The following is a 12,833-nucleotide window of genomic DNA, read 5'->3' on the forward strand; positions in this document are numbered from 1 at the left end:
AGGGTTTGTGGGTGATGTGGGTGTGTGTTTTATATTGGATTGGGTGTGTGGGAGTGGTGTGTGTATGTGTATCAGGTGTGTGTATTTCGAATTGTCCAATGTGGTTGTGTTTCGTAAATGTGTGTGTATTTTGTGCTCAGCGGTGTGTACCGCCAATGGAATACCGCGGTTGAAAGACCGCCGCGTGGATTCGTGGGTCGTGATAGTGTGGGCGTATTCCTGTTGGCGTGACAGTGTCAGTTTTGTTATCGCCAGTTTATCACTTACCTTTGGTGTGGCGGACTTTTGTGGGTGTCTGGGTTTTTGGCGGATTCCGGGCTGTGGGTCGTAATAGCTGTAGCGGAACTCCGCCGCCGCAGCGGTGTTCGCAGTCTTCTGCATAGCGGTAAGCGGGATTTACTGTAATGAGGGCCATAGTGGTCAGGCAAAGCTCACAAAATCGCTCTGTGGTTAGGTGACGTGAAGCGGGTGAGATGTGTGCCTGCTTATATCTGGGCTCTCCTTAGACTTGAGATCCCTGTATTCGGTGGGGAGGGACATGCTGTGATGGAAGTGAGAGGGGAGAAACAATGGCTGGAGTCTGTGTACAGTTGTGCAACTAGACCATCTTGGTGTGGTAGGTTCTTACTAATGTCCCTGCAGGGGAAAGGAGAGTCTAGGAGAGTCTAGACTATTAGATTTCAGTGGAACAGGGATTTGCCCCTGGGGTAAGAATCCCTACACAAAGGTCTATGTTTTAGTCCTGCAGGTCATTGTTTTGTAACTACTTCCAGTTGAATGCATTCCTCAGCAGAGGTAGATGGGGCAGGCATCCTTGTGTTGTTGCTTGGTGTTTGATTCATGGACTTCCGAGCCTGTCTAGTAGTCCATCCCTGTCATCTTGTTGTCGGGGATGATGAGCATTATCACTGGGTCCAGGAGGCAATATCTGATGCCTGTGTGTTTGTGATGAGAACGTAGTTGTAGAAATCTTTTCTGTGAAGCCATTGTTTTTTGCAAAAAATGTTGCTATATACAGTGTTTCTGTTCTTCAAAGAAAGAATGAGTCCTGCTTTTTATCCTTCATGATGAAGGTCCAAGCCTGCTGGTGTAGGAGCCAGGCTATGATCTGTCTTTGGCCCTCTTTTCTCATCTAGCATCGAGGTCTAATTCTGTGGGTCTGTTGGAACTCCACTGATGGGTAAAAACAGAATTTGGTGATAGTGGGAATTAATTGCACAAGGAAGGCCATCATATCGTCCCATACCAATGTCTTAGCATCCTAGAGATCCGGAGGTTGTCCCATCAATTACTGCCTTCAAGCTCCACAATTTTCTTTTGGGTGTACCAGTTTACCTATTCCCAGTCAATCGAAGGCACAAGCTTCAGGTCGATTTGGTCCGCTCTAGTTTTGATGCTAGAGAGTCTAGTTTTGAAAAAGTCAATGTCTTGATAGATACATTGGATGTACATCAAGGTTTTGGATGTGTTATCTGCCAATTCCAGCTAAGATGATCTGTAAGCTGCAAACTCTTTGATCATGGCCCCAGGGACATATTCTTCTGTTGGGTCTTGGCATCCCTCCTACCTTTAGATTGTTTTCCAGTAACCACTGCCATTAAGAGGAGCTGTCTAGACGACTTAAAAAAAAATAGGGGTCAGTTTTCTGGGTGGTTCAGCTTGGTGGTCTATGATTGGTCAGAAACATCTCTTAATGAGGAGTTTGATGCATCTGAAAGCAGAACAGTCCCATCCTATGCATGTCAGGGTATTGTCTGGTGTGGTACATGCCCCAAACTCCACTTTGCTAGAGGGTCCCCAGAAACCGTGTTCTCAGGAATTCATGTGCCAGCCATCAACACACAGTTTGCAGTTGGAAGATGACAATTAAAAAAGAAGGGCCAAACAGTGGTATCTGCTGGGGGTTAACACTAGGGGCAATAGCACTAGACCAGTGAAGGTATGGGGTCATGAAGGCATCTAAGCCCAATGGCACATGCAGTCCAGTCGTTGTCATGAAGCTCATACCTGGGGGAGAGTATTTGGCTGCAGGTTGGACCGGAGGCCCAGGCTTTCACAGTTCTTGACTGCCAGAGATATGGGTTACCCCTTCCAATAGCCATGTTGCTGCAGACACTAGAAGCACATATGCAGAAGTGCCTTCAGGAACTGGCCCCAGAAAGGAAGACAAAGCCCAAGGGCAAAAACCCTCCAAGATGACTTCTGGACGCTGAAGTGACTTCAAGTCAGCATTCAAGGCAAAGGTGGAGGGATACAAACTAACAGAAGATGACTGGAAAAAAACAGCTAACTATTAGGAAGAAGCCAGTCACTTCCGGGAGGTGCCTAAGGAAGGACTGGAGTAAAAAGAACAGATGATGGATGGAATGCTGAAAATTGCAAAATTTCACTCCTTGTCACACAAATCTGGGTTTAATCCATTGTTTTTTTGACCACCCCACCACCTCAGTTTGGACCCAGCCATATGCAAATCAGTCTTGACCCTGCTCCACATGAGAACAGTCAGGCCTGAAGTGCCAGGGCTGATCTTCCCTGGACCAGACACAAGCATTCGAGGACCGGTTTCGAGGTATCATCTCTCATCAGCCAGGCTAACTTGAATCCACTGGTGCAGTGCGCAAGGGACCCATGTCTGGCCATACTCTTGCCACTTAGGGAGAACACTGCAACAAACCAAGATGATGGATTCAGTGCTGAAACTTTTCGATCACTCACCCCCCATCACAGATCTAGGATAAATCCATTGTTATTTTGCTCACAATGCCCCCCCAGTTTGGACCTAGCCATATGCAAATCGGTCAGAGCATGTAAAAGCAAGATTTCCTACAAAGGAATATGACCCAAAGATTTGGCAGAGGGTAATTTCTTAAGAGCTCTCAAATTAGCCATTTTGGAAAAATGGTCAACAGTGACCATGATGATCCAATTTCCTTCAGAAGGAAGAAGGGTAATGACTAAATCAGTAGAGTTAGGGTGTCACTGATCCGTAGGAACAGGTACAGGTTGAAAATGTCCTGGAGTATGGGAGTGAGAAGATGTTTGCTGAACGTAGATTGGACAGTATCCAATGTAGACCTCAGCTTCAAGTTAGACTGATGACCACCAAAAGTATTGAAGGATGAGTTCCAAGGTACATTTTATTCCCCTATGGGGGAGTCATGACACATCTTGAAGACTTCAATTCACAAAAGGGCCTTAACCCTAAAGACAAGATTACCCTTTTTACTTACCATGCCGGAGAAGGGTTCCCATTCTTTCCTAGAGACTATGCAATAAGTGGCTTGAACCTTTCCCAGAAATAACTGCGTAGCTTCAACGATATTTTGCGGAAGTAGAATGTATTGATCAAACACAGAAGGGGCTTCAGGATATCTTTGTGAAAGAGCATCAGTCAGAATATTTTTAGGGCCGGAAATACGAGTGATGAAATAGTCATAATGATTAAAGAGATAAGCCAATTGAGCATCTCAAATGTTCTTGCACAGCATATTCATGAGACACTGGAAGTTGTGGTGATCAGTGCAGACTTCAAAACGTTCTCGAGTTCCCATCAAAAAAGTGCCTCCATTCTGAGCAAGCCTTCCTCATGGCTAAGAGTTCTCTTTCCAAGACTGAGTAATTCTTCTGAGAATCTGACAAAATATGAGAAAGGTAGAATATAGGATATTATAATCTTCTTTGAGCTGAAGAAGCAGCCTATTTTAGAGCCTTGAAGGCTTTGTCAGCTGAAAAGTGCCATTAAAAACTCGACTGAGGATATCTTTTTTAAGAACACAAGTGATGTTTCTGGTCAACTGAGCAAAGTTGTCAATGAGCTGTTGGTAGAAATTGGCTAGGCCAAGGAAGCATTGTGTTTCCTTGAATCTTGAAGAAAAAGGCCAATACAAAATGGCTGAAACATTACGTGGATCCATTACTATTCATTCAGAAAACATAGGCCCTCATTACAACCCTGTCAGTCGGTGTTAAAGCAGCGGTAATACCGCCAACAGGCCGGTGGCCAAAAAATTGAATCACAACCATGGCGGAAACCGCCAACATAGACAGCCACTTTAACACTCTGACCACCACGGCGGTAGAAACAAACAGCGCGATGGTTACCGCCAACAGACAGGCGGAGGACAAAGTACCGCCCACTGTATTCCAACACTCCTATTTGCCACCTTTTTCGGGAAACCACTCTCCTCTCGACACCCAACAAGGAACCAGGATGCCATGGAGCCCGAGTTACACGTCCTGCCCATGCTGGTCTTCCTCCTTCTGTATCAGGAGCAGGACAGACGCCGTCGACGACCACAGTGAGTACTGCAACTACAACACAGGGGCGGGAGAGGGAAAAGAGAGTGACACACACACACACAACACGCAACACACAATACCCCCACCCCCACCCTCATCCACAACACCATACACACAAATACATCCAGCAACATTACACATACACCCACTCAGCCCCTGGAAGAACTCAAGGACAAAAGGAAATGATTGTAACGAGTGTAATCAAGAAAAATCAGATAGTGACAGTTAAAAGATCAGTATATACAAATATGTATACCAACTACACAAGTCCGGATAGTGTTCAAATAATTGTCCGTGGACCAGTGGTCCCAAAATGCATGGGCGAAGCCCACACAAGATGCCTGACTCAAAACGGAGAGAGCACTGCAGGGGCATCAGATCGAAATTAAATAGGCACCTCAGGGGGAAGGGGAGGGGCCACCTCAGCCGTATGAATGCACGACGCCACTGCTGCATGAGGGGGCTCCATGCCCATCGCAATATCCTGGGGAGTGCAAAGCCACAGTCTCTCAAGTCTTTCCAGTGGGTGGTTTGCCCACTGCTTTATCCTGGGGAGTGCAAAGCCACAGTCTCTCAAGTCTTTTCAGTGGGTGGTGTGCCCACTGCTTTATCCTGGGGAGTGCAGTCTCTCAAGTGGACAACAATCTCCACTGGTTCTGGAAGGGGATTGGTGCCCAGAGTGCTTCATCCTGCCAAGGACTGAGGTAGTGGATGTGATTCTCCACTGGTTCTGGAGGGGGTTTTGTGCCCAGAGTGCTTCATCTTGCCAAGGACTGAGGTAGTGAATGCATTTCTCCACTGGTCCTGGAGGGGGCTTGGTGCCCAGAGTGCTTCATCCTGCCAAGAAGGACTGAGGTAGTGGATGTGATTCTCCACTGGTTCTGGAGGGGGCTTGGTGCCCAGAGTGCTTCATCCTGCCAAGGACTGAGGTAGTGGATGTGATTCTCCACTGGTGCTGGAGGAAGCTTGGTGCCCAGAGTGCTTCATCCTGCCAAGGACTGAGGTAGTGGATGCCTTTCTCCACTGGTTCTGGAGGGGGCTTGGTGCCCAGAGTGCTTCATCCTGCCAAGGACTGAGGTAGTGGATGTGATTCTCCACTGGTTCTGGAGGGGGCTTGGTGCCCAGAGTGCTCCCCATGCAGTGTGGCTGGTCCCATTACCTCACATGGGTGTGTGTGCCATGAGGCTGCCTAGGAACAGGTAGCATGATACGCCATGGAGGCAGAGACATACCCCACCCTGCTGCAGCTTTGCCTTTCACCTGCAAGTGCAAACAGTGATGAACGTCATGCCTCATGGAAGCTGGGCAGGGTCCAGGAAGTCTCCACCAGCCTCGGACCGCTGCCCACTGGGGATGGTAGCCATGTCAGCTGTGGTGCCACTGACTGAGCATGTCGCAGGGCTGGTGGCGGTGCTTGCGGCGGTATCTGTAGCAGAGGTGCTGGCGGTGGTGCATGTGTCAGCACCGGTTGAGGGACACAGCAGGACGTCTCCAGCAGCCTCGGATGGCTGCCCACTGGGGAAGATGCTGGGGACTGTTGCTGAGGCTGCAGACGTGCAGGTGGCAGTGAAGGTGGCAGTGCAGGTGGCGGTGCTGGTGGCGGTGCAGGTGGCGGTGCTGGTGGCGGTGCAGGTGGTGGTGCATGTGGCGTGCAGGTGGTGGTGTTCGCCGCCATACAGATTGGTGTAGTGGTTGACAGAAGGGGTGACTCTAGTCCCTCAGTCGGAGCCACCATGCTCTTCCTGACCTGCTCTTCGGCTTGTGTCCCTACCCCACCTTTGATGGTGCTGCAGGTGTCTTGCCACTGTCCCCTTTTGTTTTTTAGGAGCCCTTGGTGGCTGGTAGGTGCGGCTTCTCCCTCCAGGATGTAGGCACCTTGGCAGGTGGCAGAATGTCCTTGGCCTCGCTAGGTGGCACAATGGCAGCCCTGATGGGTGGCTCACTTGATGACACCGCAGTTGCTGGCACCACTGTGCCTGGGGATTTGGTGGCTGCGGTGCTGGGCTGGGACCTGGAAAGCCTGGCCCTGGGGGAAGGATGGGGGGGGGGAACGTGCAGGGAAGAGGTCAATGTTAGCCAGGAGAAGCTTCTTAGACACACTGGGACGGGAAGATGGAGGGGGTTTAGGAGTGGAAGAAGAGGTAGTGGTTGTAGGAGGTGTACGTATGCTGAATTTGGGTGAAAGTGCATGGGCCGGAGGCTGTTGTGAGGTGGATGGCTGTTGGGTGGGTGTGTGCCTGCGTTTGTGTACTTTGGGAGGAGGGCTCACAGACACACAGGGAGAGGAGACTTGGGATGTGTGAATGGCAGTGGGGTGGTGATTGCACTTGAGCGGTGTGTGGTGATGGGCATGCTGGTGATGGAGGATTTACCATGATGCCTTGGGGCTATTTTCCGCTTGAATGCAAGGCAGTGTGCTCCCTTTTTCTTTTTGGATGTCGAAATGACGGCTCCCGTGAGCCTCTTGCTGACGAGCACTGGCGATGCACCTGTACACCTACTGACTGGTACAAAAACCTGTGAAGACGTTTGGCGGCATTTCAAGTGACCCCTTCAGTTACATACGCTCTCTCCTGATGACGGCCGAAAGCCAGAAACTCGTGTCAAGAGATACGGCACTCGCTGCACCTACCTTAGGTGAAAGACTTTCTACAGTGAACCGGCACTTGCTGCACCTACTTAGGGTAAACAATACTTTGAAAAATTCTCGCTATTTATATTTAAATGACTGCATTTACCATGATGACTTGGGGCTATTTTCCGCTTGAATGCAAGGCAGTGTGCTCCCTTTTTCTTTTTGGTGATGGAGGTAGTGGCTGAGGATGTAGTACATGCAGGTGTGAGTGGAGACGAGACAGGGAGGGAGAAGGAGGACGTGGAGGAGGGGGACAAAGTGGAGGCAGTGGATGTTGCTGTGTCTGCATGGGGATGGTGCTTGTGTGAGTGCTTGTGGGATGTGTGGTGCTTATGTTTGCCATGTCCACTCTTGTGTGTTGATGAGTGTGCATGCTGGTCTGATGGTGTGCTTGGGATAGGCTGAGGTACAGGGGATTGGGTAGGGGTGGAGGAAGTTTGAGGTGGGATGCTGGACACAGGGACAATGGCTGCCATCAGTGCTGAGGCCAGAGCCTGAAATGGTCTCTGTTGGGCTGCCTGCCCTGAAAGAATGCCCTCTAGGTATGCATTTGTTTGTTGCAAATGCCTCTCAACACCCTGGTTGGCATTCAAAATGGTAGATTGCCCAACAGTGAGGGATCTCAGGAGGTCAATAGCCTCCTCACTGAGGGCAGCAGGGCTGACTGGGGCTGAGGTGCCTGGGGTGAAGGAGAAGCCCACCCATCTGGGTGGGCATGCACGGGACACACGCTGAGGGGCTGCTGGGAGGGCGGTGCTTGTAGGGGGGGTGGCGGCTGTACCTGTTGATGTGGTGGGCACAGAGGTGCCTGCCAACGCAAGGGAGCTCCCATCAGAGGAGGAGTTCCTGTCACTGGTGTATGCTCCTGTCACCGTCGTGGAGCTCATCTCGCCCTCCGTCCCACTGATGGCTTCAGACTCCGTTGCTTCACCCTCCAGGGCCATGTGGGTTGCAGTTCCCTCCTTCTCTAGCGCCACTGCTCCTCCGCCAGATGATGCTAATGCACGCAAGAACAGGGAGACAAAACAAAAAGGGGGGGAAAGACAGAAGAAACACATGTTCAGTGCATGCAACACCACTACCGTTGGCAGACACAACACACAGGGAGCAGCCCTAGGCACTAAGCCATGCACTTCTTAGAAAATTCACATGCCCATGGGGGACGAGGCCTAAGCCCAATTGCTGCACACCTGGAAGTCACAGGAGCCTGACTAGGTGTAGATGGCTATTACCAGTAGTGGGGTTTGGGTGTGACAGAGCCTGCCTAACAAGGGACCTAGCCTACCAAGTTCGCCCTGGCCTAGGGAAACCCACAGCCCACTTCGACCACCCAGACACCTCGTAAAGCGAGCCGAGTCAGCTGAATTAGAGTGTATTCACCCCCTTGTTGTTGCTGTGATGCCCTCAAGCGCCCATCCAACTCCCAGTATGCCACCGCCAGGATCATGAACATCAGGGGGGTCATGGTGCGACGGGCACCCCTTCCACGTTGGGAGGCCATCCCTAGCTGGGCCTCTGCCGTCTTCTTGCTCCAGTGGCGCAGGTCCTCTCTTCTTTTATGGCAGTGGGTGCTCTATCTATGGTAGACCTCCAGGGTCTGGACGTCCTTGGTGATGGCATGCCAAATACCCTTCTTCTGGTGGGTGCTAACCTAGAGAAAAAGTGAAGTAAAAATGGATGTTTCTATCCCGTACATTTCATCTCACGCATTGCCAAACACCTCCCACCCTTGCCCATACATACAATCCTGACATGCTGGCCTGTTCCCCTCCCCACCCTCTTCCATCCACGACACTCCATACAATCATGTGCCATCCACCATGCTCACAGTGTACTCACCTGTTTGTCTGGAGGACCGTACAGTTGCGTGTACTGGGGAGGACCCCATCCACTAGTTTCTCCAACTCCTCCGAAGTGAAGGCAGGGGCCCTTTCCCCAGACACTGTAGCCATCGTTGCTTCTAGACACAGGTCACAGCAGCACTTGCAGTGTAGGTCATCTACTGTTGAAGGTCAGGTATCAAGTGAGGGAACAGTAAGAAAATGGCGGCCACGTCCGCAGCGGTGCGTACTGTCACCACCGGCGTACATCATCATTGGCTCCTGGGACTCATAGGGCCCAATGTTAACCAATGGTGAATTGCCGCGTGTTCTTCAACCGCCCACCGCGACGGTGTACAACGCCAGCGCAGCTACCTCATTTCCCCTTGTCCCACCTTGCAGGTCAGGTAGCCGCCATTTCAGGTGGCCACATGGCATGGAAAATACTGCGTCACACCTATTTAGGCCTGGAATACGGACAGATAAATGCACACTGCGAATTTCCAACATTTTACCAAATAACACATTGTGATACCTAAGTGTTGGATGACCCTCTGCTTGCTGTTCTCCTCCATAGGGCACGTCTGCTGGGGCAGGTGATGAGATGGAGGAATCCTCTGGTGTGCAGACCCCTGGTGGACCTGTCGACAATGGAAGAGAGACACATCATTATCACATACAGACTTGATCGTGCAACAATCCTGGAACTGTGCACCTAGTTGGAGGCAGACCTGATTTCATCTATCCGCCATCTCACAGGAATCCCCCCTCTAGTGATGGTTCTGTCTGTACTCCATTTCCTGGCCAGTGGGTCTTTTCAAACAACAGTGGCCATGGCATCAGGGATGTCCCAGCCAAGGTTCTCTAACGTGTTGTCCAGAGTGTTGTCTGCTCTGCTGAAACACATCCGCAGCTACATTATTTTCCCTCAGATGGAGGATTTGCCCACAGTGAAAGGTGACTTCTATGCCCTGGGACATATCTCCAACATCATTGGTGCCATTGATGGTACACATGTGGCATTTGTCCCCCCCGCAGGAATGAACAGGTGTACAGAAACCGGAAAAGCTACCATTCACTGAATGTGCAGATGGTGTGTTTGGCATAACCAGTACATCTCCCATGTGAATGCCAAGTATCCTGGCTCTGTGCATGACGCTTACATTTTGAGGAATAGCAGCATCCCTTATGTGATGGGGCAACTCCAGAGGCACCGTGTGTGGCTAATAGGTGAGACCAAGGTCCCAACACAGTTGACATAGGTGTCTGGGTATGGGGTTGTCCCTAAGGGTTAGTGTCTGTCTAACAGTTGTCCCTCGACATTTGCAGGTGACTCTGGTTACCCCAAGCTGTCATGGCTACTGACCCCAATGAGGAATCCCAGGACAAGGGCAGAGGAACGCTACAATGAGGCACATGAGCGAACTAGGAGGATAATAGAATGCACCTTCGGCCTCCTGAAGGCCAGGTTCCGGTGCTTCCATCTAACAGGTGGCTCCCTATACTACTCACCGAAGAAGGTGTGCCAGATAATCGTTGCCTGCTTTATGTTGCACAACCTGGCTTTGCGACACCAGGTGCCTTTTCTGCAGGAGGATGGGCCAGATGGTGGTCTTGTGGCAGCTGTGAAGCCTGTGGATAGTGAAGAAGAGGAGGCAGAAGAAGACGATGTAGACAACCAAAACAACATCATCAGGCAATACTTCCAGTGAGACACAGGTAAGAAGATGAAACTGTTTCCCACATCTCATACTATTGTTGGAGCTAGCATAAGTCTGTCATTTTCACTCAGTGTATGGACCCTGACTTGTTACTTTGCCTTTCCATTTCACAGATCTGGGACCCACTTTGTGCCCTCTGCTATGTTTACTGCTGGCCTACAGCTGTGTTACATTGGTATGTGAACAAGTACATTGACCTTGCTATATTCCAGAGGTTTTGCAATTACACATTTGTGAAAGCACAGACTGACTCCAGATTGTTTTGTGATTCAAGTGTGTTTATTTCTGTGCAAATAAGTGGAGGGGGTGTGTGAAAGGGGCTTGGGTGATGGTGGAGGAATGTCCATGGCAGAAACCAGTCTATTTGTTTCACAGGTGCATTGTCCAATGGGGCATAGGAAGTGAGGCAATGGAAGTTTAAGGTAGACAGGGTGTCAAAGTGGGACAGAAGGGTGACATAGAGTGGGGGCTTATTTCGTGGTAGGGGTCTTGACAATGTTCTCTGTCTTGTTCCTGGATCTCAGGGACAATTTGCCGGTGGTTCTCCATCTGCAGGGGTTGGGGTGCTGGTGGCCTGTTGTTCCTGTGGCGGTGCCTCCTGTCCACAAGCGCCGGCGGAGGTGGAGGGCTGTTCATCGTCCAGGCTAGTGTCACGGGCCCGTTGGTGTGCCACTGTGTCCCTCCTGGTGTTGAGAAGGTCTGCCAGCACCCCTGCAATGTTGACCAGGGTGGTGTTGATGGACTTCAAGTCCTTCCTGATCCCCAGGTAGTGTTCCTCCTGCAGCTGCTAGGTCTCCTGAAACTTGGCCAGTACCGTGCCCATGGTCTCCTCAGAATGGTGGTAAGCTCCCCTGATGTTGGAGAGTGCCTCGTGGAGAGTGGGTTCCCTAGGCCTGTCCTCCCCCTGTCGCACAACAGTCCTCCCAGCCTCCCTGTTATCCTGTGCCTCTGTCCCCTGAACCATGTGCCCACTGCCACTGCCCCCCGGTCCCTGATCGTCCTGTGTTAGTGGGTTTGCCTGGGTTCCCTGTAGTGGTGGACACACTGCTGATTGACATGTCCTGGGGACAGAGGGATGGGCCCGCTGGGTGGGTGCTGTGGCAGTGTTTCCTGAGAGGGGAGGTTCAGTGGTGGTTGGTGACTGTGTCAGAGAAACCGACTGTCCTGCGGTCCATGATGGGGCGGGCTGGTCATCTTGATCCAGGCGTGCAGAGTTGCTGTCGTCACTATGGGCCTCTTCTGTGGGGGGACTGGATATGTCTGGCACCTCCTGTGTGGTGACGTTGGGTAGTGGTCCTGTTGGGGTGTGAATGCATAATCTTAGTATCTGTGTGTGCCATCTTGTGCAATGGGTGAGTTAACCTCTACTCCTGTGCTTGCATTATTGCCGTGGGCCTTGTGTGATTGGTGATTTTGGGGCATGAGTTATTCTCTCTACTGGACATGCTTTGCTGATGGGTGTCCATGTATTGGTTTTACAGACAGGGCTTGGTTTTGGCATGTGTGGGTTGTGGTAGTGGGGTATCTGTGGGGTGTTGGGGTGTTGGCGTGATGGGTGTGAGGGTGAGGGTGGGAGTATGTGATGGCATGCAGGTGGTGTAGGAAAGTAACATCTTGCCTGGCATGTTACCCCCATTTTTACTGTATGTATGTTTGTTTTTTCCCTATGTGTCACTGGGATCCTGCTAATTAGCACCCCAGTGCTCATGATGTATGCCCTGTATGTGTTCCCTGTGTGGTGCCTAACTGTATCACTGATGCTCTACTAACCGGAACCTCAGTGTTTATGCTCTCTCTGCTTTTAAAATTGTCACTGCAGGCTAGTGACTAATTTTACCAATTCTCATTGGCACACTGGAACACCCTTATAATTCCCTTGTATATGTTACCTAGGTACCCAGTGTATTGGGGTTCCAGGAAATCCCTATGGGCTGCAGCATTTCTTTTGCCACCCATAGGGAGCTCAGACAATTCTTACACATGACTGCCACTGCAGCCTGAGTGAAATAACGTCCACGTTATTTCACAGCCATTTTTCACTGACCATAAGTAACTTATTTCACCTATATGTCTAACCCTCACTTAGTGAAGGTTGGGTGCCAAATTACTGCCCCCACATTGTTCAGGGCAAATTCCCCGGACTTTGTGAGTGAGGGGACACCATTACACACGTGCACTACATATAGGTCAATACCTATATGTAGCATCACCATGGTAACTCCGAACATGGCCATGTAACAAGTCTAGGATCATGGAATTGTCACCCCAATACCATTCTGGTATTGGGGTGACAATTCCATGCATTCCCGGGTCTCTAGCACAGAACCCGGGAACTGCCAAACTTGCTTTCCGGGGTCT

The sequence above is a fragment of the Pleurodeles waltl genome, chromosome 5 (genome assembly GCF_031143425.1).
Source record: "Pleurodeles waltl isolate 20211129_DDA chromosome 5, aPleWal1.hap1.20221129, whole genome shotgun sequence".
Taxonomy (NCBI): domain Eukaryota; kingdom Metazoa; phylum Chordata; class Amphibia; order Caudata; family Salamandridae; genus Pleurodeles; species Pleurodeles waltl.